The 26,566-nt window shown below is 41.2% G+C and overlaps 1 protein-coding gene across 2 annotated transcripts in view; it reads right to left on the bottom strand.

The window, feature by feature from the left end:
- The window catches only part of filip1l (filamin A interacting protein 1-like), a 108,409-nt gene extending 88,160 nt beyond the window's left edge, over positions 1 to 20,249 (bottom strand). For both annotated transcript variants that reach the window (XM_080877494.1, XM_080877495.1), the window contains exon 1: positions 18,896 to 20,249. The gene's annotated coding sequence lies outside the window, so the exon portion shown is untranslated. The remainder of the gene's footprint in view (positions 1 to 18,895) is intronic.
- Between the last annotated feature and the right edge of the window lie 6,317 nt (positions 20,250 to 26,566).

Below are 26,566 nucleotides of genomic sequence, written 5' to 3'. Positions count from 1 at the left end.
TAGAGACTAAAGTATACACCTCTAAACCAGCACTGGGAAAAATCATTTCAGCTTTGAGGCAGCAACAGGTTAGCTTACCTCAAAAGCTTTTATTAAAAAGAAACAACAGATGTTAAATGTGAGGTTTCTATAACTATAAGCTGTACAAAAACAGTCGTTCCCAGCACGAGGCTGCTATTTTACAGTGGACTCCAACAACCGTGGATTTTGGCATGGTTGTTGGACTATTTCAGAAACTGTTGAACTACTGGGATTTTCCCACACAACCATCTCTAGGGTTTATAGAGAAAGAGAAACCATTCAGTGAGCAGCAGTTCTCTGGGAGAAAATGCCTTGCTGATGCCAGAGGTTAGAGGAGAATGACTGGGCTGTTTCAAATAATAGGAAAGGGGGGAAAAAAAACCCTCAAAAAATCAACCCAATACTACCAAGGCATGCAGAAGAGAATCTCTGAAACAGATGGGGTACATTAGCAAAAGACCACACCATCCTATCAGCTAAGAAGAGGAAACTGAGAATTTCATTTTAAAATATAAGCCCCTCAAACTTCGCTAGCGTTGGAATGTTTTTGGCAACATTATTACACCCAGTGCAGTAACCAACACAGGCAGTGTTGGGACTTGATATATCATTGTTTTGCTTAGATGAGCTCAAGTTTAAGTTTTTTCCTTAACTGAAAATAAAATTTTACAGCTGCTGTCTTTTCACTCAACAGCATTAACATTTACCACATTAAATTGTATTTACAAAGACCAGGACATTTTACAAATGTTCCTGCAATTTTATAGCAGTTCCAGCAGTTTACTGTATACAGGAAATTCTATTCATTCTACTCCCAGAAGATGGAAAAAATTTACTCTTTGAACCATTAAAAGTGATGGTGTGAAATAGAAAGTTGTTCTTCATGGAGGGCAAATTCATAATGAAATAATTGAAGAATTTACTTAACGCTGTACATTATCACACATAACTGTAACATGTCACTTATTTTTAACACCACCAAAGTTTGGTGTAATCAAAGTCCAGTTTTAGTGTTTGGTCCCAGCTATGCTGTTCTTTCTTGTTTATTGCATTAGTTATTATAAACTCATTTATTCATGTTTTACTCTGCATGCATTTCTGCTGAATGATGTCACGGCATCTTCGTTTTCGATCATGTGCATCATTATTCACAATCATAATTATGCGTTTTTGTGTATGCAAGGCCATGTGCTCTAATAGCAAAAAGGAACACATATAATTTGAGGGTCAGCGATGATTAAACTGCAAAGGCATTTGGAGCCAAAGAAGGTCACAATGTCGTGAGATCCCAAAACAGCGCTTTTCCTTTAAGCTCAAACTTAGTTGCACCAAAAAAGGGATTTTGATGTTTATATGTGTTTATTTTATGCCTAATATACTTGCTTATATTGGTAAATAGACTGCTGTAAACAGGATTTACAATGGATTGCACAGTGCATAAAGAAATAACCTGCTTTGAAATGATCTTCTTGACCTTGTGTTATTGTCCCCTACAATATCTTGATAGAACTGTGATGTTTCATTTGTTGCCATTTCTGCTGCTCTCTCAGTCAGATCTCTCTTGAAAAAGACATTTTAATGTCAGTGACACTTTTTACCCAGATAAATAAAAGATATATAAACTTTACATCAAGTTGATTTCAGCTTCTCCCTAGTGACAGGGATGTCCTTTCTGGCTCATAATGAGAGATATATTATACACAATCAAGCCATTTACAACATTTTAAATACTGGAAGTCACTTTTTGGCAAGAAAGGAGAAAAAGCTACAATGGCCCTGAAAGGTCAAACAGACTGCAACTTAAGAAAACACCAGCAAATAGGGGGAAAATGCCATAAAAGTGTGTTGTTGTGGGGGTTTGTTGTTTTTATGTCTATTTTCATTGTTTTATTTAACTTGAGTTGTGTTTTGTTGTACAACGTTTTCCTATTTGCTGCTCTTTCTTTGAGTGACCTCTCAGGGCCACCACAGAAACTACTTATAGCATTTTTAAATCAAAGATTAAAAAAAATACTTGACAAAAAATACAGAAAGACTCAATGAAATAAATAAAAAGCACCTCTTAGGAAATATGCAAGCTTGCCTGTGATCTCAAGACAGTGAGCTTCACAGCTGTTAGCAGAGGTCTGCTGTTTTGTATTTAACTTTTTAAGAGTGTAAGAGTTTAGAGGCCAATAATGTAACAAAAGTCAGCGAGTTTACACCGAAACAGCATCTAGGTGTTTTACTCATATACAGGCACACATACTGTGCGTTAATGGTCACAGTAATACCCATTAAGGGGCAAATATGCACACTAGAGAGGACAGGGACACTTTTAAACTGTGGAAAAAAAGGTGTGGGTCTTCTCAAGAAAAGTGTTTCCATTATAAAATAAAAATATATGTCTAGTGTTTCTACTCATACTGCTTCACTTAAAGTGTTATTAAACACTGCTAAATAGGTCAGCACCCAGAGAAAGGCTGTCAGAGAGTAACACGCTCAGCTGGAGGGGTTTCCTTCGTTGGTCCAAGAGAAACAGTGAAATGTTTACAAACAGTGCGGTTGCCGCAGCAACAGGTAGCGACCAGGATTCGGGCCTCGAGGCTGGAAGAGGTGCCGTAAAACCGTTGAAGATGTTTCCTGCGAGTATTAGTGTAAAGCAGCAGGAGAAGCAGTTTTGGGAATTCCTCTGCACTGAAGTCGTCCACAGCTTCAGGCACACGCTGTAACTCCTCCAGAGCGACGGAGGAGTTACGCTTGGAGACGAATAGAGATGTTTCAGCTCAGATGTAGGCATGCTGGTTTTTGTAAATCAGCAGGGTGGATGATGGCGACTTTCTGCTGCAGGCCTTATGGCTGCTGAAATGTGCGTCTAATGAAAAAGAGCACCGTTGCACATTTTTGTCTTATATCTAGGCCTCCTCTCAGCGGGATGATGCAATCCAATGAAATGTTTGGACTGGCCCGAAACTGTAACAGTGTCATCTTAGCATGTTTCCAATACATGGATTATGCCGCAGAGGCAGGCATCAGATTCAGTAATCATCTAGCATTTCAGAAGTGGAGCACTGATGATGCTTTTTACTGGTATCGACTGGAGAAAAATAGCTCTGCATGCACAGTCATGGGGAATATCTCTTATTTGTTTTTGTTTTTTGGGCATCAGTTCTTGTTGGATTAGTAAAAATGTGCAGCCACACTGCTGCACAGTGGGCAGCAGGGACGTATCTGTTCATCAACAGGGGGCGCCATGCTGCCATTCTGGGTACATTCAGGTGAATATTCCAAATGTGATTCAGCATATTCAAAATCAAACCTGGGTTTTCTGATTGTAAATGTAAAAAAGGGGGCACACAAAAGAAAACATTTAAATCTGCAGGATCAGTGTTTCTTTCTTTTTTTTTCAGGGATCTGTACGATGAAGAATATTGTTGATGGAGAGATTTTAGTGTTTTACAGACATTTGGTGTTGACGAAATAAGGTACTCACACACATGGATGACTCAAGAAAGTGCCAGGAACATTTTGATCCATGTTCACATGAAAGCATCACAGAGCTGCTTCAGATTTGTTTGCTGCACATTCATGATGTGAATCTCCCGTTCCACCACATCCCAAAGGTGCTCTATTGGATTGAAACCTGGTGGCTGTGGAGGCCACTTGAGTACAGTACAACTCTTTGTCATGTTCAAGAAACCAGTTTGAGATTATCTGAACTTTGTGACATGATGTGTTATCCTGCTGCAAGCAGCCATCAAAATGGGTGCACTGTGGTCATAAAGGGATGGACATGGTCAGCAACAACACTCAGGTAGGCTGTGTTGCTGCCTACCTGAGTGGCGCACTTTGGCGCACTGACGGGCCCAAAGTGCGCCAAGGAAATATCCCCTAGACCATTACACCACCAGCCTGACCTGCTAATACAAGGCAGTGTGGATCCATGCTTTTATGTGTTTATGCAAATTCTGAACATTTCCTGTTCTTACTGACTGACGTGGACCCAATGTGGTCTTCTGCTGCTGGAGCCCATCTACTTCAAGGTTTGACATGTTGTGCATTCAGAAATGCTACTCTGCAGTCCTTGGTTACTGTGGTTATTTCAGTTACTGCTGTTTCACTTTGAAACAGCCTGACCTCCTTTGCACTCATTATCTGCAAGCCACTTGTGTCAACTTTGGTAATAAACGAAGTGAGAATTAGGCTTCTGTCCTCAAAATATTCCATGCAATCTGACTTTTTTTGCATCCAAAGGAGTCACCCTCTGCTGGTCAATAGTAATAAAGCAGGTTCAGTGCTTCTCCACTGGCTTCACTATTCACACCCATATAAGCAGTCTATGGCCAAAACACTGTTCTCCAAATGATGAGCTCATTCAGGTAACACGTATAAAAAAAAAACAAGACAGGGAAGGAGATGAATCCTCTGGGAAAACAGACGAAGAGCATTAGTTTACATTAAAAGGAATAAGGGAGAAGGCCCGAGTTGGAAACATGAAATGCGGTCGAGCATACATGCAGTTTGTCTCAGTTGCTGCTCTAAATGTGTAAATGCACACACACAGACACACACATACTGTATTCTGCCTGGTATTAGTCTGTATTTGAGCAACTGTGGTGCCAAAAGGATATCTTTCTCATGACCTCACGGCTGGCTTCAAATGTTGCGTTTTACAGTGTGTGTGTGTTTGTCTGCATGAAGGCGTGAGTAATATCATTAATTGTCTAGGTCTTCACTGTATGTCAGAGATTTGCTCTTGTTCTTCCTCATGTTGAGGTCTACGCATTTAACAAGGTCAAGCTCATGAAAACAAAGCCAGACAGCGGAGCAGAACTTCTTCGACCTCTTAACCAGAACTAAGACTAAAATGACTTTTTAATGGCGCCGGTCACACTGTTTTGATTCAAACATGAGCGCAACAGAAGATGACGCACACCAAGTGAGCCTCACGCTGTGACTGTTGCTCTTTAAACCCACTCAAACAGGCTCTATGTTTAGCCAAGCTGGCTCCCATGGCAGCCTCAATACGAGGTCTAAACATGCCCGATATATTTAATATCCTGTATCAGCTTTCATTTTTTTGGCAGATGCGTCTTGCTCAGTGTCATCAGACTGTAACCTTGTCGCTTCTGGAGTAGGTGATTATGAGAAAGAGGAGTGATGGAGCTTGAGTTGTCCAGGAGCTGCCGGGGGTGTCACTCCACTGGATGGCACAATGAACAAACCAAATGTGAGGGGTCGTCCGGTTCAGTGGAAGGCTCACCGGCGTGTTTCAGACGTTTGCATGACTTCGTCAGTGTTGATTGTTGCTTGGCTGTACAGCTGCACTAATCAATATTCAATGTTGGGAAGGCTACTTTTGGTAACCTTGATTTCTAATCAAATTTATGCAACATCTACATTTAATAGCATTTTACTTGCTTTGCTAAAAGTTATTTTAAACTGGAAAATTAACTCAAAGAGTAAATGTTTGTGCAGGTTTGATGTCAAGTAAGTCAATGTTGGCTGTATTTTGATGGCTAGTACTGAAGCTTTAGCACCTCTTTTGTATTTCAGAAGGAAAGGTTTGGCACATTTCCAGCACTGAAGGTATTTTTGTCCAACTAAATGGACGCCCACTTTGACCGCTAAAAGCTATGGGCATTGGTAGGATTGTAAGGAAAGAAAAGCACATCCCCCTTTCACTGGCCACCTCCTTCAGCTCACCTGGGTGGTCACACTGGGTCATCCCCAAGCCAGCCAAGATATATATAAATAATAAATATATATGTCCAGCATGTCCTGGGTCTGTCCTGGGGTCTCTTAATGGTAGGACAGTACTAGGACACCTCACAAACAACCTCGACTGCCTCCTTTCAATGCAGACTAGCCTCTGTGAATCATTGTGGGGTTTGTGTGCCTTTGTGATCCCAGGACCTTTGTTGTCAGGGACATATGCTCCTAGTAGGATCTCCCAAGGCAAGCTGCCCAACTCAGGGACAGCTTTTCCTGGGCCTGACCCTGAAACAAGGCCAGGGAGGGGGTTCGAGTAGCTGCTGGTTTTACTCAATGGGGTGCAGCCAGGTGCAGCATGAGGTAGTTCCTGTGGAAGTCATAGTGCTAAATGAAAAGAGCCTTCCTAAGTCGTATGTGTTATTGTAAGTACAATAGTTTTAACGAAACCTGTGATAGGAAAGACCTAGACTAGACCTCAAAAAGTGCTTAGAAGATGCTCTGCAGTATCCAAACAAATTTGTATCCTGTTCACATCCTCGTTGCACTAAAGCTGACAGAGCTGCTAATTTAGTTCATAGTGATATAGAATTTCTATTGCACACCCCTCATTTGGTATTCACTTGGAGTTTCATTTATATTTTGCCACAAAAGGGAAACAGACTGCACACTGTTAGGCTACAATTTAATAATTAAATTCTCTTTAGAAACCTGCTTTTGAAAGCGATGTTTTGATCCACTGTCACCTGCTAGGGACAGTAATCTGAACTGATTATTGCCTGTAAAAGAAGAGCCTGTTTTTCACACTTTGAAACATGCCTGGGGAAGATCCTGTGGATTGAAAACATTGTCTTCAAAAGAATGTTTTATAAGTGACTTCAAAGATTCAACTGGAGCCTGGTTGTGCGCTCTCTTTTCACTTATATTTATACCAGTTTCACCTATAGCACTCAAAACAAGGCACATCTTCACAAATTTCCCAACATTAGGCAGAATTTAAAAAAAAGAAAAAACATCCAGTTCTGTTTAAACTTGATCCTCTGTTCCTGCTCTCCCTCATGTGTGCCCAGCATGATGGAGCAGCTCCAGACAGATATGGTGGTAAGGAGGTGTGAATAGCTGAAACAGCCTGTCACCACGAGGGCCACCGTGGAAGATGATGGATCACCCACAAACTCCCACATCCCAACACCTCATTCCTCCTCTGTTTAATCCCAAAGATAAACACATATAAACACCTGCAAAAGTCAACAATTGTATATGAATCCAGTGTGAAGGGCAGCAATTTTTTCCAACAAATTATCAAATAAAGTTTCTTTAAATCGACTGATACAGAAAGATACAACCAAAAAATATTGCAGCTGTTTATGCGTTTTCTTAAGCTTCCCATGTCAGGCACTTTAAGACATGGACATGCTTTTCTACAAGATAGTCAGCAGATCGGTGTAGGTAGGGTTTAGGCTAGGTTTGAGATTTGAGATGGGCTTACTGTGTTTTTGTTCACATCAGAAAGTGTGTGTTAACTAAATGATTCTGTTACAAACCTTTTCATTTTCCCAGGATTTCTGTTGATACTTTCATTGATTTCATTTATTGTTTTTGTACTGTTTCTGTGGCATTTAATTTTCTTATTGATTTCCTGGGTGAGGTGTTCCAGGCATGTCCCACCGGGAGGAGGCCCCGGGGCAGACCCAGGACACGCTGGAGAGATTATATCTCTCGGCTGGCCTGGGAACGCCTTGGTATTCCCCCGGATAAGCTGGAGGAGGTGGCTGGGGAGAGGGAGGTCTGGGCCTCTTTGCTTAGGCTGCTGCCCCCGCGACCCGGTCCCGGATAAAGCGGAGGAAGATGGATGGATGGATGGATGGATGGATGGATTTTATTTTGTGTACAGTGCTTTGTGACCACTTGTCTGAGAAATGTGCTTAATAAATAAATGTTACTTACTTATTTGAATACTTATTTATTTACATACTTCACTTACTTCTGTGTGACTTCAAAAGTTTCCCTAATTTTTAATTTCATATCATCATGTAGGTGCCAATTTGGTCTGGTGTTTGCCACAAGTATTATGAAGGTGTTATATGATTTACATTTTTTTTATTTACTCAAAGGCAATGAGCTACAGAGCTGCACTGCTAAACATTTAAAAGATACAAAATGTTTTTCTTGTTTTGGTGTTTCACTCTTTTTAACAGCAGTTTTATAGCATTATAAATGTTTCTAAATTGTTTTAACAGCTGGAGTCTTTCTTAATTTGAGGTTAAAGTGGAGTCTTGTTTTAAAGTAGTTTTCACAGGAACCTCTGCTTCAAACAGCCAGCAGAGGGCAGCACTTTTTTGTGTTTTGGGGAGTGGCCTTGTGGAACTTCTGGACATTATCAGATATTCATTTGGCTACATAGACTACCACTGGCTTCACTGTACATAGTTGTTAGGGAGTGTTAGGGAGTTTAGCAATATTTTCTTATTCATTTTAGCATTCAGTGTCTGTTTTTATGTAGCATGAATGTGTTTTGCTCTTCCTGTTTACCACTGCTGCTGTCTAATTTACTCTATTGTAAAAGGATCATTGCATTGGTGGCAGCTTTCATTGTCAGATCCCTTCATGGACCTGGCACTAAGCAAGCTGACCCTCTCACAGATTAACCAATCAATGAACAAGTTGGGCTGTTAAAGGATTGTCTTAGTGTCTGTGGGTTTACCCCAACATTTTAATGTATTGTGAGTTCACAGTCTATCCCAGACTGTGGTCTGAGGGCAGGTTAGCTGGTAAGCAGGCTGTTAATTTGTCTCGTCATGGAAATCTGCCGCATCACTCATGACATAAATAATTACATCTGAGGGTGTGTCTTTCTTGGACGTTTTAGCGTTCGCTACATAACAAACCTCACAAGGCATCAGCATGCAAGTGTTCATTCATGCATGTGATCCCAGTCAGTCCATCCGTCTGTGCAGTGACAGCAGATTGAAAGTAGAGGATTACAGGTTCGCAGCATCGATCAGCTGGCCCACATGGTGTCACTTTGCCCTCACACCTAATGCCACTGATTAACAGATTACCTCTGTTAAAGCAGGGGGCTTTTCCCTGTCACTCATTAATGACTCACAGATTGGCTCAAAGTCTTCAGTCAACATCAACTGAAAAGTCCAAAATCTGAATGTGAGCTTTGGTATTAAGACACAGAATTCTGAATACATGTTACAACAGTAACGGAAGGTGGGTGTGACAACACATAGATCATCAAATGGCATTAAATCAATTGTATTCATGTTCATTAGCCATGATGTTAGTCCTAATGCAGAACTGAGTAAAAACACCAGCAGAATTGTTGACATTCCCACCAGCCTCAGCTGTTCCAAGTGTGTGGTGCTCGTCAGGGAATGTTAAAGTTAAAATTAAGACAGCGAACATTGTAAACAGCAGCATATTAGCATTGTCAGTGTGAGAGGAGCATTGCTGTGCTTTATAAGTCCTCTGAGTAATGCTACCGTAGCTGTGAGGTCATACATTACAGATGAAATAGAAGGTAAAACTATTATTGGACACGTTTTATTCTGCTTCAAGTCATTGTGATGATTTACTCTTGTGGGAGTCGTTTTGTCTAAATAAGTGAGATTTTTTAAATTGGAAAATTATAGTAGTAGTAAATAATAAATGAAGCACATATGTGGTGATATTCCTCTTTATCCTCTGAATTATGACTGATGTGTCAGCTCCTTTTTGCCTGTAATCCAAACTGTCCAGCAGCCAACAAATCAGCCTGGGCTAAAATTAGTAGGTCACCCAATCCCCTGCACGGTAGAGGTGAGGAGAAGGCAAGAAGTCAGATAAGAACTCTACTCTAGTCAGCTCCAGCCAGGGTTTCATTTAGAAAGCTTTGAAGGTGCTTTTCTCTGATTGGCCTAAATCACTAGACCTGTGGTTGCTGCAGATTTGTCCTATATTCCAAAATAAGCTGTTTGAATAAACTTAAATGGGACATTTGAAGCTGCTACTGTAACAGCACAGTGAACACAAAGAAAACCTGAGTCACTAACCAGGCTGGGTTTGAAGAAGTGGAAAGTTTTGTATGATTTCTAAAAATGTGTGAGGACTGAAAGCTTTAAAGGTGCACAACGCTGCTCCTTTGTGCATTTTAAATTAGTTCACATTTGGGTGTTTTTTAATTGATGTGAGATTGTCAGTCGGTGATTACAGAAAGGTTAGCAGTCTGTTAGCTTCATTTAAAGTCTAAAAGCACACGCAGTGAACCTGCTACAGCATATTGAGAGCCAAAGTACTGGCTGCAGCAATACAAGTAACATGTATCCAGGTGTGCACACGTGTACTGTGTGCCATACACAAGAGTACATGAATTGGTACAAATGGGAAAAGGAACAGAATGCAGTGATTAGCAAATTTCACTCACCTGTATTATGTTCACAACAGAATAAAGAAAACATATTGAACGTTGACACAGACATTTCACTATTTCCTGAAAAATATCAACTCATTTTGAATTTAATGCCAGCAACACATCTCAAAAAAGTAAAAGTAAGTGGTACTACAGAGAAACAGCTGGAGGAACATTTTGCAGCTAATTAGTGAATGTTGCTGTAGCACTGTAGAAAGGCAGAGGGTCATCAATCTGCAAAAAAACTGCATCTACAAATTATGGATATTCCTCAAAGTAAAATTCATCATCTTTAGTGAATAATAGCAGCAAAACATTAAAAAAAACTGGAGAAATCTCTGAGCTGCTGCTATGTACTGCACTCTATAGAGGACTGAAGCTGTCAAATAATAATAATAAATAAAATTAATAAGTGACTACATAAAAATAAATCAAAATCCCATAAAATACTGACACCAGATCTACACGTCAAATAGTTTTACAAATGCATGAATTAATTATCATTTTTATTTATTTACCTTTGTATTAGTCCCCTTATTACTTTCAAATCTCGTGATCCTACTTATTTATTTTCTTGTTAAATAGCTTTATCTTTGGCTAGGCTGCTTTAACACCTTGGTTATCTGGTAAGCTGACATTTCTGCTGTGATCCTGGTATTGATTAACCTCTAGATGAAAAGATGACCTCGTCACACATAATTATTTGCTCACTAGAGCAGGAATGGATTGACGATAACAATTAAAATGATAATTCTATATTAAAAATACATTTTGATCATTTTAAGACAGAAATGCAGTTGAAAATTGTAAAAAATTGTATAAAATTATTACAAAAGCTAATTTTGAGAAAAATAATTACCCACTATGTAGGGAAGGGAGATAGTTATGGTTCCCTAAGCATCTTTATTCAGTTTTTAACTTAACCCAGTTGCCCAGCAACATCCTCAGTAAGCTGTCCAGTGAATCACAACAAGGGCAATTTACAAGTCAAATGTCTAAGCTGTAATTACAGCACAACATGCCACTGAAAACTGTAATAAACCGGGTGGATGTGTCTGATCGACAAACAGGTATTATAGATGTGATTGTCTGAAACGTCTCATTGGAATTTCATTATGTGTGATCAGGATTTTTGGTTTTGTTTCCTAAAGTGAAAGTGGGGTGAGTTCAGTTTCACCTGTGCTGGTCATTCATTTTAATCTATTAGAGGTGACTGACAAGTACGTATAGGTTAATCATCATAGGTAAAAATATATCATCATACATAACAAGATGAGGTTTGTCCCGAGGTTGTATCAACTCAATATTTAGTGGCTATGCTGCATCCAAGCAGCAAAGCAATATTTCTCCAGGAGCTGACTCATGGCTTCTTTTGAACAAGATCTGAGCATTTCATTTGTAAAGAACAGAGCTGCAGATCTCTTTTGTTTTTTGTTTATTATTCTTTGAGTCATCAGTGCGGTTTATCAGCTGAGGAAAATTATAAATCCTTCAAGTTAGCTGCCTCTGCATTCATGTACTTTTTTGCACAGCAGTTGACAAAAACAACGTAACATGTCGTGCAAAAAACACATCCCTGATTCAGGCACAGGGATCGCAGCGCTAGAGAGGACGAGAGGTTATAATAAAACCGCAACACTTTCATGATGAGCTGTGGAAAACCGCAGTTCATCCTGTCCAACTTGGACACCAAACTCTGAAGCACTATTGTGGCTTTGCCCACCCACCCCACCCCCCGCCCGCTCTGCTTATGAGTCATCTTGGCAGAGGGGTGTAGCGTTCTCCGCTTCATCCGCACCAACACTGTCTGCTGTCCAGCCTTTGGCCTCGTCCCAGACGGACACTGCAGCACTCGTGCCAAATACAGTCTCTCTGTGAGCAAAAAACCCCCAGTTAGGACAACTTCCCACTTCATCCAGGCGAAAGTAAGCAAATATGTCCCAGGGTGCAACAGTGACATTTCTCACTGTGACACTTGTGTCCTTTCCACTTCTGCCCCTGTTTGCTCTCCACATGCCTCACTTCTCTTAAATAAGAGGTAGCAGGGAAAATGTTAGGGAGGGGGGATCATCAGAAAATAGTCTGATAACTGACCCCGTCATTTAACGAATGCAAAAGCCACTCACAGTTACAGATCCATGCTAAGCCCGCATCTCAACTAGGACCATTTCTATGGCAACACCAAACACAGACAGGAGCAACAATGGAGGCTTAGGCCCAAAGAGGAGCACAGACACACTCACGGACCCCTTTGGGTGTTTTATTTTTTTCCCCCGCAGAGAATTTTTAGCATCAGGCTGCCACCTCTGTCACTTTATCCCATCGTGTTGCATATGCCAAGAATTTCACAAGCAAAGCCAAGGCCCCTAGGGGAACACAATGCAGATATAGCAGCAAGATGTGAGCTGGTTCATGCTGAGGTTGGATTGTAAAGAGCTCTATAGAGATTACATTTATATAATGTTTCTCCACAAAGCAGGCTAAGCTACACCCCATGGATACGCTATGTTTTAGTCAACCATAGATTTATCCCATAGTGTGACAATCATTGTGTTTACTTTTTCTTCCAGTAAGAAAAACTATTGCTGTCAGAATTCAGGTGTGTGCTGAATGCACAATGCCAAGAAAGACAAGAGCAATGAACAGCAATTGTTGCTTCAACATGGGAAGGGTTATAAGGTCATTTCCAAACAGTATGCAGTCCATCATTCTACAGTGAGAAAGCTTATTTAGAAGTGGAGAACATTCAAGACACATGTCAGCCTTCCCAGAAGTGGACGTCCCAGCAAATTCACCCCAAAGTCAGATAAAGCAATCGTCTGAAAAACTGAAAGATGCCAAAACCTACATCTCAGACTCCACAGCCTCAGCTAGCATCCTGACACATTCTGCTGCATCATGGAAACAGCTCTGCAGTGGCCCCTTATTGTATATTTAACTTAGAGTAGAGGGACTAAACAAAGTAAAGGTGATGACGCGCCGACAAATCCCAACAATGCGAATGACGAACATTCACAGCACGAGGAAATGAAAAGACAGCCAGGGTTACAAATCCGATAAAGGTGACAAATGTTTTCTGGTTTCTTTGTAATAAGCACACATAGTCGAGTTTTCATGTGTATCAGAGTCCTATAGTTCATTAGGTGCTGTATGAAGTAGCAGTTAATAATATGACCAAGGTAAAAGTGATAAAAGTCTTCCTGTTACATATTTAATGGGTTACGACCTGTAGACAAATAAATATTGTGCTTTCTTTGATAATTTACACATTAGTAGAGTTTGTCCCTTGTTTGAGAGTTTTATAGATTTTAGTTGTCTATTTATATTACTTAACAATATTAAGCTATGTTCCTCTAACATAGCTAATCTTCACAGGCTGAGCAAGATCATATTTGTCTGTTATTACAGCTTCAGCTTCCGACGTGTGTTTTGTTCAGAGCACCAGTTCGATTCAAAGTAGCGACTCCGTTGTAGTTTAGGACGTCTCTCGAGAGCCAACGCAAATCTTTTTTTTGTTTATTCTGCTTCTGATGTTCCTTTTCAAGCGTTCTTCATTTGTTGCAACATATGCAGACACAATACAAGATTCAAATGAGAATGAATGGTTACAAGTATATACATATGACTCATAGCTGACAAAAAGAAAGTGATCTGAGCTGTCTGGCAAGTTATTGAACTTTGCAGATTATGCAGAACTTCAAAGTGAGTTCAAAGAGTTTTTTGGGTCTGGGATTTCACCATGTTGCCTTTTTCACACATATTATTGAAGCCTCCAGCCAACCCCCCCCCCCCCCCCCCCCCCCCCCCCCCCCACCTCCTGCTGATAGTTTTTAATGCAGCACAGGCAGTCATCCGTCACTAATGCTCCACGGTGTACTAATGCACCTCGAGTGTTACTTGCTTTACTCTTGCACGGAGATGAGCGACGACCACGACGACCGTGTCTGCCACAGCAAATCATGCTGTAACCGCTCAGAGCAGAACAGGCTTGGAGATACCCTGGTGAATTATTTATGCGCTTGGAGTTGAGCTGTTCCTGTAGTGAAGCACCTGCAGGAAGAAAAGCTTTGCTGAAGCAGCGTAAAGATAATTTAGCTCCCATCCCGAGTGTGTTTCATGTGTTTTGCACTAAACACACCGTCTACGGTCACCAGTGCACCTTTCTCACTTTTTTTATAGCCACTTGTCCACGACACTCTGTTTGTTTGTCTTGCCTTGCTCTCATGGGAACGTCTTCTGCGAAAGCACACTCCAGCTGATTTTTCAGTGCCCCCCCACACCCACCCCTGCCTGAAAAATGGATCTCGGCTGGCTTATTTTGACTTTGCTTGACAGCAGAAGGCAAGCTGTGAGAAATGGAGAGAGAGAGACTAATGTTGGACAACACTGGGGTATATATAGTGCTCTTTTCCCAGAGCTGTGAGCTGTTGGTATTCTGTGAGAGAAACAGGATCCCCACCAATGAAACGAGTCACTGTTCCTGCAGCCAAGCACCATGTGGCCCACTACCCATGCACTTCTTGTACTTGTCGACCCCACTACGCCCAGCTCAATTAAACAATCTGCAACACCCGCAGTTTTTGCGTATCAGCCCTGAAGCTTTTTAAGGAGCCACTTTCAACCATCAAACTGAGAAGCCGAATCCCCTGCTAATCGCTCAGTACTGATACATTCATTCAACAAGTCCTCCAAATCAGGGGCGGATCTAGAGAAATTTTCTTAGGGTGGCATGAGGGTGGCAAAGAAATCAAATGGGGTGGCAAAATCAAAGCCTTTTTTTAAAACACATATGCAGGTGGTTACATATGGTTAAAATAATTCAAATGCAGTAAGTATACACGTTTTTCATATAAATATAGTCTATAACTTAATTATTGTCTGTAGCCCACATAATGACACACTTTAGTTACATAAAACATGTGAGTTTTGATCTTATGTACTGTATAGCCTTTATAATAAATAAATATGTAGCCCAATAACTATAAAATCCAGAAAGCTACACAAAATGAGGCGGTTCATTTACAAACACAAGTCTAATTAAGCTTCAGACTGTTTTTTGTTAGAAAACAATCACATTGTTATATGCTTAAATTACACAAAATGTCAGAAATCTGCACTGTCATGAACCAAAATTTAAACCTAATTTGTTGGATTAACCCACTGAGGTCTGAAATACAACTGCCCATTTTTGATTCCTTTTGAGTTTACGCTTGTATTTCACCCTCAAATTGTTTCATTTTGGTTTTTTCCCCTTGCCTTGTTTGGTATCATTCTTTTCAGCTCAACTGAATTTAGTTGTTTTTTTCACTGACATACTGCATTAGTATTACTGATCTGAAATCACACAAAGAACTTAAAAATACGAGTAGTATTTTTTTTTACTGTAAAAAAAAACCACAGACATGTTGAGTAAATTTTTATAACTTGAAATGCAAATAGAAATTGTACGTTTTGTAAACATATACAACTATTTATCTAAAAATGCAGCCAATACACCTGCCGTTTTTTGTTTTTTTCATTTTCTACAACCATTTAAAAATATTACTAAAACTAAAATGAGAGAACAATCAGGTGTTGCAATAAGATGCCCCACAAATGATGTGTGCCAGTAAAAAAGAAGTTTGTCCACCAAAAGACAGAACAGCACAGGGATAAACCTGCAGGCCTGACAACAGGAGGTGTATCACTCCGCTGGTTGACAGTGTTTACGTTGCAAATGTGCCTCTGTGACATTCATTAGTGCCCTCACTGACACACAAAACAAAACGACTACACAACAGAACAACTACACAAGACAACACAACACACTAAGTATACACTCCACACTAAACGTCACAAATCTCCCACATCTAAAAACTCTCTCGCTCTCTCTCACTCGCTCTGTCTCGCTGCGTGGCTGCAGCTTGTTGCTATGTCAGCTTACATCAGTCATGTGATTTGGAGGTGCAGCGTGTCCGTGGACCACAGAGGGTTAATAACATTCACCTTCCTTCCATTTCCAGAGTGTAACATCTGTGTAAAAAGTGAAATTCCCATGATGTTGTTCAAAATGTGCTCTGGCACAATCATAAACATCGCTTGCTACTGAAAACAAGAAAAAAATCCAGTCCTGCTATGGGCTGAACCATTTGTTAATGGTGGTGGGGGGAAACACTATGCAATCAGTTTTAGCATTTATATTCACCGTTGACTGTAACTATGCTCAAACTGTTAATGCTATCTTATTTTAATAAACAACACTGTCATATGGAAAACCTGGGGTGGCACTTGGGGTGGCAAGGGATAATTTTAGGGTGACACTTGCCACCCCATGCCACCCTTGTAGATCCGCCCCTGCTCCAAATTAAACGGCAATCACCTAATTTTCCTTCACAAATGGCCGTTTGACGATTACTGCCACGTTTTTAGTAGACTAATTTAAACTGCCTTGAAAAAGCAAGAAATAAGGATTGTAGTGTTCAGGTAGACTATGTGTAACGATTACAGACTCCTGTCATGGTTAAAGTTAGGTTCAGATAACTGACACAATGCAAGCGGATAGTCAGTTAGGAGCCTTATTTTGGTTTTCTCATCCAGGGAAATCAAATACTGTTTTAGGTCACAGACTTGCCTGAGCATTGTTAGACACTGACAGATAAAGTTTCTCTATTTAGAAAGTATAAAAGCCCACATTTGGAGGTTGGAGGGGTTATTAGGTTGGAGTAGGTTATAAGTTTGTACTCGCCTAACCGTTGCAGTTTCCAAGGGGATGAAAAAGGAGTAAACTTCAAGCATCTTTGATCCATGTTTTTAAACCCTGAATTTAACCACCAGTCGCTTCCTGCTGATGAATCAAACACCTTCAATAAGACCTTTTGAGCTAGACCTTCTAATCCAGTCTACAGCTGGTGAAGCTCAGGGTGCCAGGAGGTTTGCCTTAATGCGTGTCTTGCTTAGCGATCTCTGCCCCACTACCCTCAAACTGTCAATCAGACTGAAAGCAAAGCACTTTCTAGCAGGGCAGGATGTCATTTTTAAAGTCATTTGAAGGAGTTTATACAAAACAGGTATAAAAAAAAATTGGAGTTTGAAAAGTTTCTGTCAATCTAAAATCTGACATGTGAGGGGCCTGTCATTGCTTCGACACTCCCATCAGGGCCTATGGTGAACTGTCTATAAATCATTCACACACATACTATAAACACCATTCACACTAAACCTGCTGATCATCCTGCTGGCCAGCCCCCTTTTGTTGTCTTACAGCAGATTACCAGCACCAGAAGGCCGTGGCTCTCGGCCCCGCTATCATACATGGTTAACCCGATTAACCGGTCACTTCCGGTCACAAGCTAAACTGCAAGCCGTTTAAACCTGAACGGCAAGGCATCCTTCTGCCCAAATATTTACTCACAGGAAGAAGGTTTCTTCCATTCGGGAAGGAGTGCTTCGAACACCTGTCGATGCTTTTATTGCAGACCTTTAAACATCAGAAAAAAAGAAAAGAGGTGGAAATGGCCAACTGTTCCAGGAGCCCAAAAAAGAGCCCCAAATTCCACCTATAAATACCAGCCTCAAGCCATCATCGTTCACATCCTGTGAGTAACCACAAACCAAAATGTTATGTGATGATCTTTAAAGGCTATGCTAATCCTTTTATTAGTAACATCTCTCGCTCTCACTGTGCTGACCACCACATACCAGCACATCATCAAACTATGGATGCCAGCACAGCACCTCCCCAATCCCATAATATGATGAAAGATTTGGCATGTTATAAGCCAAAGGAGAAAATAATAAAGTGAGAGTTTCATAATTAAACCAGTGGAAATGCTTCATTGCTACCAGTCTCGCCCACGTCTTTCAATCTGAGACTTGAGTCCAAGATTGGTAACTTGACTCCCTCCCTCCCTCCCTTCTTCCCGTCACCCACCCCTTCTGGTTGGTCTCAGATACTGTATGACACTGCTGTGGGTTCTCATGGACACGCTGCCCTTTGGAAATTCCCCGGCTGCAACTAATACAACCCCGCCGTGTAACACCAGCGTCCGCTCGAGCTAGTGTCACCGCACAGGAGTGGATGAATTATCACCGCCAGCTTTGATGTGGTGGGCAAATTGATCACGAGGCATGCTGCCACTGCCGGGGCCATATCATGTTCTGCCCTCATCAGCAGATTCAGCTGTAATGGTGATTCCCTCCAAGAAAGCAAAACAAAAGTGTCACGCAGAGCCAACCGCAAAAAGAAACCCAAATGTGTGAGAGCCTTGTCTGTCCCAGCCAAAGAAATAAACCTAATTAGAGCAAATTCAACCTGATTAGATTGAATTAAGATCAGCAGGAGTTCACTGTGCCCTCCCCTCCTCAGAGCCTCGGGTCTCCTCTGGCCTCTAATCTTTGTATCTATTCAATTAGCAGCAACCTTGCAGAAAAGCTGCCACAATGCAGATTATGTTCTGCTCAGTGGTTGTTCTGAAAATCCACTGAAGTTCAGCGCATCTGCGCAAAAGGCTTTGCAGAAATACAGACTATACTTCAATAATAAATTCAGGATTTTTTTTTTTTAAATCAAGATTTTTTTTAATAAATAAAATACAATTTTGAAAATGCCAGGCTGACTAGGCTGAAAATGAAATACTTGTAATTTATTACAAACATGACTCAGTGATAATTTTCCATGACATCCATGCACAATCACACAGGCTCACAACCTTTTGCATTTGTGTATTTGCCTCCAAAGGAAACAGATGATATACACACATCTTATGACACAAACACACACACTGTCTCATAGCCAAGCTCCAGCCTTACCTCTCGCAGCAAATCTTTAGCCCACGGTGCTGATGTGCCTCTGCAGTGCCACTGGCTGTGCCTTCAGCCTGCCAGCTCGGATGAAGTGTTATCCTCAGTGTGAATGTTTGCTCCGCTCTCCTTCCCTTTGCAACGCTGAGCGTCCCTTCTCTCTCCTCCACTGCCGTCACTGCTGCTGCCGCGTCCTCAGCTGGCCTCTAGTACAATCCAGGTGGTCTGATGAGTGAGAGAGAGGAAGAGGACAAAGAGGACGAAGAGGTGCGTCTCCTGACAGGGAGCTGCTGCTGCTGCTGTGTGTGATGATGTCTGTGGCTGGTGACTATGAAGACAGACTGTGTGTGTCTGTGTGTGAGGAGAGAGAGCAGAAGGGGAGAGACAGGACCTGCCATGCAGAGATCAGCCCTGTTGCTGTTAAATTTAAACCACCCTGCCTGCTGACACCTTGAGCCACGGCTGCTCTCCCTCTCCAGCACACTAACACACTGGGACGCAAGTGCACATGGATCCCTGATGGTGCCATATGGCTCACGAGCCTTTGGGAGTCTATGACTATCAGAAGAGAAATAGTGAGCGGGGGTGTGAGGGGTGAAAGGAAATTTAGGTGTTTTTTTAACCCTCCTGCCATCCTTTAAAAAACTCACACCCATCACCCTAGGGACCATTCTCAGCCACGCCATAAAAAGACCATATATCCATATTTTATTCCACTTTAAATTAGCCAACCTTGTAAAACTACTTCTCCCTGAAATATTCATGTAAAGTTTTAATTATATTTTCGTTGTTTTAACCCTTCAAATCCCAGTGTTATTACATGAGCGCCCTGTGTTATAAGCCCCAAAAACCAAAAAACGAAACTAAATATTTCCACAAAAAACCAGTTGAAGTAATATGTGATTGTCATTATAAGTAGGCCTTTAGATGGACCAAAGATTGGCACCAACATACATTTTGACCTGCCATTATTTTTTTTGCATTTTTTTTGCAATTTAAAAATTAAAACTTCAAGGCCCTGAGTCTTCATTGACATCCAAGAAAAGAAGAAAAAATAAAATCATATGATGATAATTTGGGGTTGAAAAATAGCGTTTATAATGGAAGTCAATGGGCAGAAAATGGTCCCCAGGGTGATGGGTGTGGGGATTTCTGCTGCTCAGCCATTTTAGGCTGATTTAAGGAATTCACACTGGAATATTAACATTGACAGGTAAAAACTATCCTGTGGCAAGTTTGGTTATATTCCACTGAACACAGTGGAAATGGCAGCCATTTAACACATAGCAGTGGCACAAAAAGGTCCCAAGAAGGCAGGAAGGTTAAGGTGTTAGTGGCTCAAATAAACTAAACATTGCCCCAAAACTGCTTGAAGATGTGAACAAAATGACTTTCAAAGTCAGCAATGTCAAATCCACCAGTCAGTGAATCTATCCTGTCAGTGTAAAGAAGAGGGATGTCATAACTTTTTTATACTGTGGGCCATATGCATGAAGTTTAACATTTACAGTGCAAATTAGATTTTATACTGAAATAAGTGAAAAGCAATGAAAAATTACTGCACAACCTTTTGGGCTTAAATTGTAAGAAATAAATGTGTAAAAGTACAGAAAAAAGTGCAGTGGCTCATTGCCCAGACTGTCCCGTAATTATAAAACACAAAGCTTTTGTTAATTCATACAAAATGTCCTTTTTTCTGTGGACTTATAAAGACATTTCCCTAGTAGATGTCATCATTTACTTGTTTATCTGCTACCTAAATGTAGTATGGATGACTATCCAGGAGGTCTTTATCAGTGGGAAAACTGTACGAAAATAAAGTTAAAAGTTGAGAATTTATACCATCTTTCACATTTTCCAAAGCCGCCCAGTGGACCAGATTGGTGACATTGCTAGGCCAATTCTGGCTCCTGGGCCTTATGTTTAATACCCCTGGTTAAGAAGTCTAACTACACATTTACAGTACATGCCAGTTTGTTTTTTTAATGATAACGGCATGCTGTTGTAGAAAATAAAAGAAAACATAAGCTTCCTCCTCACCTGCTTGAGACAGTCTGCAGGTGAGGAGCTAACACTGGCTAGCTTCTATTAGTATGCTAGTCGATAGGGGCTTGGCTAGTTTTTACATTATTATTATTATTATTATCATCATTATTATTATTTGCTTATTTTTGAAAGGAAATGCCCAAATTATTATATACTGTATTTTTCTTTATTGTTTTAGATGAGGTAATGATTAAACTGAATACCAACATTTTACTGCGTTTTTATTATAAGAATATGAACATGCAGTGCATATTTACACTATGCCCAGCTGGCTGTGCACTGTGCTTCTAGCACAAGAGTATCCCTTCTTTGATAGTTAAAAAGTTGGCAACCCTTGGTAAGGATGCACCAAAAATAGATACCTGGTGCTTTGAGTGCTTTAAAAAATAAGGGTTACTTTCTGATGCAGTCTGAGGCAGGAGGGTTGCAGACGGTTGAGTCACAGGCAGCTTCTTTCCCCTCAGCGGACGTCACAGCAGTAATAGAATTATGGGCATTGTTCAGCTTCAAATGGCATGCAGGGCTAAAATAAACTGCTTCGAAATGAATTAGTTTTCTATTCAAAGTCTGCCTTTCACTGAAGGAGAAAAAAAGCAGACCAAGGACTGACCTGTGGATGTGTCTTTCTTTAATGTGTGCCTGCGTGACCTGAATTGCATCAGGACTGGGAGTCCTCCAGCTGTCAGTGGCTCCTCTCCTTGACACTCTGCCATAAATCTACAGCCAACTCTCTTTTCTTTCACCTTTATTTACCCAGAGGTGTGTGTGTGTCCATGTGTGTCCATGGCTGTCTGTATAAGAATTTTTTGTTCAGTTCTTTGATTACTTGTTTATCAGTCTGATTCAGAAAGAAGAAAAATAATGTGGGTGTCCTCTTAAAAGCCACCTTCTTTTAAGCCTGCAGTGGGATATGGTCAGTGACTCAGCTGTTCTGACTGGAGCTTTAAAATATGGGGCACACACCTACACAAACATTTTGCCTTGATGTTTAAAAAAAACATGTAAGATACGATGTGGTAAGCTCAAATGTTGGCTGACTCCACTCGTTTTAATCCACACTTTAAAAACAGTTTCAAATCGTATAAAGCATCACAAAGCTACAACATGTTTTTACTGCAAACTGTGTGTCTGAAATCTAAACACTAACAGGATATGATAAAACAGCACGTGCTGGAATGATTATACTCTGACACGTTGATGACCCTGGACAGGTCGCCAGCCTGCCATGGGGCTAACACACAGACAACATTTCACACTTATGGGCAATTTAGAAAACTCCACAGGAATTAAACTCAGGACCAGAGATGGGCAGTAACGCGTTACTTGTAATGCGTTACTGTAATCCGATTACTTTTTTCAAGTGACGAGTAAAGTAAGGGATTACTATTGCAAAAACGGTAATTAGATTACCGTTACTTTCCCGTAGGAACGCTGCGTTACTGCGTTACTAAAACCGTGATTTTTTTTGCGAGAATGTCTCATGACAGTGACGTAAGCGAGTGCGCTGTTAGTGACAACAGCTGTGTGCAGATCAACAATGGATAATATATCGAGTGTGGGAGAGAGTATGAGCATGCAGCGTTTAAAGCGTGGAAGTACTGACCTTATTTTGAGTTTGATTCCATAAAAAGTGACAAAAACATTAGTGTCTGTTGTGCGTGGGAACAAAACTTCTTTTTACAGCGAAAAAACCCTCTAAACAAGCACCGAGTGCGCTATGACGTAATGGGAAATTCACAGAGAAACTCGCGGATTCTTCCACTGACCGCTGCAGCACACCTGCACCAGGGTAAATCTCCGCCTACCCTACTCCTGCTTTACAGGTGAAAATAGAGCAACAGGACCGCTAGTCTTTGATTTTATTTATTTTCTGCTGTGTTTTACTTGCATCTATTTGAAAGAGTGAGTGTAAACACAAAAAATATATATTTTATGTGCTGGAATGTGCAGAAAATAGGTTTAAATATTAAACAAATTTCTTCCAGTCAGTGAATGTTGTATATAATTAAATGTTTGCTTGATGCCTGAAGTTAAAAGATTAAAACTAATAAAACAAGTTTAAAAAAAAAGAGACTTTTCCATTTGATTACATTTTGTATGATGGATTATGCCAACCGTTCTCACTCCCAAAGCGTAACATTTTACGCTAGGTGACAAATCGTCACCATATTACGTTTTCGGCTACCCACCACGTTCCTAAATGACGACCTCGGAAAAAAGAGGAATATGAGAACCGTCTGGACTGAATCTACACATGTTCGCTCTTTTTCTTCAAATCACTTAGAAACACGCTATTTAACATCATTAAAGTCCTGGATAAGGTCAGGAATAAGGTTCTGGTCAGGGCTAGGGATAAGGTTAGGTTTAGGGCTGGAATACAGGGCTGGAACGTCTGTTACCGCGGGAGCGTCATTGCACTGGATTCCAGCCATAACCCGCCGCGTACCATAAGAACGCCGAAGGTCTCCTTTCGCGTTCCTCGGGAAAGCCGCGGGACGTGACAAAACGTCGACATGTTACGCTTCGGGAGTGAGAACGCTCTGATTATGCAGAAAAAGTAGAATTGGGCTGAAAGATCTATCGATTTATCACCTATTCAGGTTTTTAAATCGTGTTTTTAAAAAGTAACTAAGTAACTAAGTAATTAATTACTTTTGAAAATAAGTAATCAGTAAAGTAATGGGATTACTTTTTTGGGGAAGTAATCAGTAATTAGTTACTGATTACTTTTTTCAAGTAACTTGACCAACACTGCTCAGGACCTTCTTCGTATGAGGCAACAGTGCAACCATACTGCCTGTTGTTAAAAAAAATATCTATAATTTGACAGAGCTAAAAAAAACACAAAAGAAGAAATAGTAAGCCTAAAAACTACAGCAGATGAAGAGTATCTGAAAGTCATGACCTTAGGACAAAGGAACATATCAAGGAAAGACCTGACACAGGATGCATCTGGACCTTTAGCTGATTCATCTACTGTTAACTGAAGCCTCATCATAAAGGGTCTCAGTAGAGGGGTGGCTGTCAAGAAGCCATTTTTAAGGAAGGGAAACAGGGAGAAAAGGCTGAAGTATGAAAATCAGAAATGTGGCAAGTCTTGAGTGATGGATCTGACCATTGCTTGAAATCATCATCCACAGCATGTCATTGTCCTGTCTTCACCCCCCCCCCCCCTCCCCCCATCCCTAATCGGTTGCAGTAGATGGCTGCCCGTCCCTAAAACCTCGTTCTTGTGATTTGGTGCTATACAAATACAATTTAATTAAGAATTGAAATGAATTTAGGTATGTACAGAGCAGGTCAGGAGAGAAGTACAACACTGAGTGTCTACAGCAGGGGTGTCGAACTCCAGGCCTCGAGGGCTGGTGTCCTGCAGGTTTTAGATATCACCCTGGGTCAATACACCTGAATCAAATGATTAGTTCATTACCAGGCCTCTGGAGAACTGCAAAACATGTTTACCGGCCCTCGAGGCCGTGAGTTCGACACCTGTGGTCTACAGCCATCTGTAAAACACAGTGAAAGCTCTGCCATGCTTCAGGCTCAGCCAGTGGTTTTGGAGATTTTGTCAAAATTGATGGAATTATGAACACAGCAAAGTACCACCAGATATTGATCCATCATGCAATACCATCTGGAAAGCAACTGATTGGCACAACTTTATTTTTCATTGTGACAATGATCCCAAAGACACTGCCAATCTGGATAGAAAAGCAGGGGCGATTTTAGGGGGTGCTTCAGCAGATTTCTTACTTTTTTGGCAATATTTGCTGTTTGTGTGACACACTACTAAAAATATAAAAAGCATACAGTACTGTACTTGTTTGAAACGTAACATTTTAACAACAAAAGTATAGATAACCCCCCCTCCCAAAATGGTTTGTTCCAACTCTCCCCTGCTCTGGTTCTAGCGATGGTGGCTAAGACGCAGCGGAGCTGAGGTGGAAGTGCCTGGCTTAAAACAGGACATATTAGCTGCATTTAACCTTCAGTTACTCTTTATATAGTTGGTAGGAGTCAGACCAGGTTTCTTTTTAGCTGAAAAACATTACTGCTTCAAATCCACCTCCATCGTCCCGATACCCAAAAACTCCAACCCATCTTGCCTCAATGATTACCGCCCAGTAGCACTCACCCCCATCATCACTAAGTGCTTAGAGCGACTGGTCCTAGCACACTTCAAATCCTGTCTCCCCCCCACCCTGGACCCCCACCAATTCGCATACCGCCGGAACAGGAGCACAGAGGATGCAGTCTCCATCGCAATGCACTCTGTCCTCTCACACCTGGACAACAACAACACCTACGCCAGAATGCTGTTTATAGACTTCAGTTCAGCATTCAATACAATCCACCCCTCACAACTCATCAGGAAACTGACAGACCTGGGTATCAGTTCCCTCATCTGCAAATGGTTACTGGACTTCCTGACCAACCGCCCCCAACATGTCCGGCTGGATAACCGCTGCTCATCTACCATCACAATGAACACCGGTGTACCACAAGGCTGTGTGATGAGCCCTTTCCTCTACTCCCTCTTCACCCACGACTGCAGACCTGCTGATGGTTCCAACACCATCATTAAGTTTGCAGATGACACCACGGTGATTGGCCTCATCAGTGACAACGATGAGGCCGCCTACAGGGAGGAGGTGGATCGTCTGGCTGAGTGGTGCGACAGAAACAACCTGCTGCTTAACACCGAGAAGACCAAGGAGCTCATCGTGGACTACAGGAGGAATGCTGACCCACATCCACCCATCCACATTAAGGGGACGGCTGTGGAGCGTGTGAGCAGCTTCAAGTTCCTGGGAGTCCACATCTCCGAGGATCTCACCTGGACGACCAACTGCTCCAAGCTGGTCAAGAAGGCTCACCAGCGCCTCTTCTTCTTGAGGACTCTGAGGAAGAACCACCTGTCCTCAGACATCCTGCACAGCAAATTCAAAAGTGTTAGATTTTTTGGTGTTAATAGTCTCCTTGCAAAAGTAGAGTTAATTTTACTCTAAGCAGAGTCACATTCTTTTAATGTAACTCTGAGGTGTAAAATGATAGTAGTTAAAATCGAGTGTTAAAAATGAGTGTTTCTCTGTCAAATCTGGAGGTGTTACAATGGAAACATTAACTCTTGACCTCTTAACTCTGAACTCCTACAGGGGCTATGACACCAACAGAGTAAATTCACAGACTCCGCCCCCAGCACGGCTCCAATCGAAGCTGAAGTGAAGCCGTTTCAGAACATTTTGCTCTACATATTTGAGTTGTTTGCCATGCTTGGTAAGTCATTTTTTTTCAAAGATTGTTTCAATTGTTATTATGAGCTTTTACTTCTGTGGCTCTTTGGAGTTGAGACAAAGCTGTGTGAAAGGCATTAGCCATGTTGCTCGCTGATAGCATAATATTCTGTTTTAGCTAGCTGAAAGGTATTGTTTGCGGGCAAATACCACAGCCTTGAAAAAAGCTTGCATGTGAATTTTCAGTCAAACGTTTGGTCAAATACACCTAAAACAATGTCTAGAATGTGAAATGTTGGTATAATGGTGCTACTTGAAGCCTGAAAACGATCGCCCATAAAATAAAATAAAAAACGAGCAAACAGCAGTAGCAGACGTCCTGACTGGGTTCTACGTTAGC

This window comes from Rhamphochromis sp. 'chilingali' (genome assembly GCF_963969265.1).
Source record: "Rhamphochromis sp. 'chilingali' genome assembly, chromosome: 3".
NCBI lineage: Eukaryota > Metazoa > Chordata > Actinopteri > Cichliformes > Cichlidae > Rhamphochromis > Rhamphochromis sp. 'chilingali'.
The sequence above is the reverse complement of the archived record's forward strand: the minus strand, read 5'-3'. Positions and strand labels throughout refer to the sequence as shown.